Below are 3,541 nucleotides of genomic sequence, written 5' to 3' on the forward strand. Positions count from 1 at the left end.
TCTGCGCCGCTGTGGCTTTTAATTGACGAGCGATCTGCAGAGTCCCCAGAGTCTCCAGTCCGGTCCCCCTTCAAAAGATCCGAGATGGATGGAAAGCAGAAAGAAAGAGGACATGAAAGAACGTCTCATTCATTAAGGCACAGTTCAGTTTAGGGACCTCTTGCCGGCGTTTTAAAGACGGGAAATTGCCGACAACACCTCCAGCGATGCTGTAAAGTTAAGTTGACAAGCTGCAAATTCCGTGCGTAAACGAGGCGACGAGCTGAGCTGCAGGGAGCGCCGAAATGTTTTACACGACAGAATAAACTTATGAAGCACAGGAAGTGTGTGGAAAAAAACAACAACTACCATGCAACTTACCCTGAGACCTCGCTTTTCATCCGCGCGCGGAGTGCCACGGAGCGGCTGAACGATCCTCACAGTCCCGCTGCTGCCTGCGCTTCTCTCCGCGCCGCTCACTGTGTTGCTTTCTAGCGGCTTGGCATCGCCTCCCGGGGCCTCCCATGGAAACAAGCCGCACTCCGCTTCCTATTGGTTGTCAATGTCTTTCACTGGATCAGATTGCTGGCAGTCAATCACGCACGGCTGCGGGCGGTAAAGCACCGGAGAAACATGATAGTATGATAGGAAAAGATATATATATAAAAGGCAGAAAAAGAAAGCCTGCACTTTGTAGTTCTTTCAATAGAAAGAAATACGCACCAGACTTCAGCATCATTTGTCATGTTTTTAAAGTTAGAAACATGCAAACTGCACCTGCACACACACACACACACACGCACACACACACCCGCCCCTCTCACACGCACACTCCTTTCCCGGTCAAGTTTGTGTCCATGGTAACTGTGTTTTGAAGAGTCTCCAGAGGGACTTGCTTTAAGCGCCAGCTCTTCGCTCTCCTGTAAAGGATACATTGTGGGGACCCGCAGAAGGCACTGACCTGGAAGTAAAGCTCAGGTCACCGGGCAGAACTAAGGACAGCTTCACCAGAAATGAAACACACACACACACACACACACACACACACGGCCGATGAATACCAGGGAACAAAGACTGTATATAAGAGGCAGGGAAATGTCCTAACCTAAAGTCTGAAGCTGGTGTAGTGCTGGAAGTTCTCATCGTGCCATTTATCTGTAGCTTCCTGGGTTAGTTACAATGATGCAGTTATTCACATAACGTTATACGGTGAATGCAGAAAAGTAAAACACCGAAAGAGGAGGCAGAATTATCTCGCTGGTTTACATTAAAGTTTTACATATTATGCATTAACATGTGAACACAAGACCTGCAGTGTAACGCTGTATTGATAGCTAATGGATAGCATGGCTAGCTTACTAATCAGAACATAAGAGATTTATGTTACATCTGAAAACCACTGTCAGCCGCAACATAAAACACCTCCTAAGCTACCTTGCTTAGATTAAATTAAATATAGCTTGATAAAAATAAGTAAATAACTTAGCTATCAAAGCTGTCCAGCCTCTTCTCTTTAAGACAAAACTGGCTTGCTAATAAATAATCAATGTTGTCATTCTGACTGACCTTGCCTTGTTAATGGCTTTCTTTCTGACCTTACAAAGTGTGAGAGACTGTCATGCATTCAACATGTCACCTGAGTAAACTTCCCAACACTGGTGAGCGTGTTTGTCCGGTTTGAAACTGTCAATAACTCTTAAAATGACATTTTTGTCATTTGTAGGTGTTACAGTTAAAGCCCCTCGACACTGTGTTATGTTGGGACACATAAATAAAATGGCTGTTTTTTGTGGCTTTAAGAAATTTCCACAGCCAGGTCAAAATTATAATGATATAAGGTGTGACTATCAACATTTTGATACGTCTGCACTTTATCAAACGTTATCTTATAGTGAGCAGGTTTTAGGAGAGAGATGAACAGGGCAAAATGTTAAAAAAACAACTTTATTTAATGTCTCATGACTTTGGCTTTTTAAAATCTCCACTGTTTAGCAAGTTCTAAAGGGGATTTCTTCTTCAAAGTAAAGTTTTGTGGTATTTTGACCATATTCCAAGCTGAATTGGCACCTGCTCTTTCTATTAAAATGTAAGCAGCTTATAATTTCACAACAGATAAAACAACATTTATTGATGGTACGTCTAATGGAGGAAAGTAAATGGGCAAATTGGAAAGTACTGTTTCCTATCACAACCAGGAAGAAGCTTGACTGGTTTTGTACCTGTAGAGGCTAAGTTGTGATTTATAACGATGTGTTTCTACAGTACAACAATCAACACCGATTTCCCCTCGCACTGGTGCAGGACAGATCTAGGATAAACCCACGACAGGGAACTTTACCATTGCATTAAACACTTGACTGAAAGACGGACATATCGGAAGTCAGCAGTGGTCACGCTGATGCCATCTTGGATCCACGCAGGGTTCCATTACCAGGCAGGTGAAGTGGATGTGAACTGATATACTGTGTCACTCCTGCTGAACCCCCCCGAGGACGAAGAAACGCAGTTCAAGTGCAGGCGTCCACCCGTCTGACACCGAGACACGCAGTAAACAAAGTGCCACTCCACAGTAGGATCGAGAGATGTCTTTTGGTCTCAGGACACGGCTGGTGCTCCAGTCTAATAAGGCCCTACAGTAGGTTCTTTGAATTTACTTTTGTTTTTGTTAAGAAATCATTATCTTGCTATTTCTTGGTACGTATTTGATACAAATTGTAATAACCAAAAAGAGTACAACGTGTTCTCTGCATAGATGTGTGCGGATATCTATTCCACCAGTTTGAGCTTTTTTGATACTTCCGGTGGTTATCCTGCACAACCAAAAAGAGGAAATTGTATTTATTGATATAGCAACCCCCACATAAGTATTCTTTCAAGGTGGTTTGCATATTTGGTAACAACTGACAATGTTGTAACAGGTAATTTGATTGTAAAAAATATGTGTATACGTGGGCACTAATACAGTCGACATTGTTAACAATTGCTTTGTCCTAAATTAAAAATGATTTGAACACTTCATTTGTTATTCTGTGACTCTTTTGTAATCGAAATCCCTGGGAAATGTACTGAGGTTACAGTCATTTTCCATCATCACACCTGATTAATGAAAATTAGATAACATTTCTTCATGGAGTGCAGCTATTGACAGCGTGGGCTCCATGGTAACATAGCCCTAACAGCTGGACGGACGCAGTGGGGGGGGGGGGGGGGGGGGGCTTAGTAAAGGGTCAATTAGCTTTCATGAGCTACAGTTAAAAAGTTAAATGATGAGCTACAGTTACAAAGCCAATCTGTTGGCTGCGCTATATATCGAATTAGCTGTCGTAAGCTACTGTTAGACGGGTCATTCGTTAGCTACAGTTGGGGGACGACCGTAGCTTTCTCTCTCTTTCTCTGATTTGCAGAATGAACACAGGACTGAGTTTGTTAGCGCTGCAAATTACGTGTTGGAATATCGTGCACACAAAGTAACACCTAGTGAGAATCAGTGTTAATGTTGGAAAACTGGGCAAAGTAGCAAGCTAACCTTAAAGCCTGAAATTCTCTTTACTCAAGACAGCAA

This window comes from Pholis gunnellus (genome assembly GCF_910591455.1).
Source record: "Pholis gunnellus genome assembly, chromosome: 8".
NCBI lineage: Eukaryota > Metazoa > Chordata > Actinopteri > Perciformes > Pholidae > Pholis > Pholis gunnellus.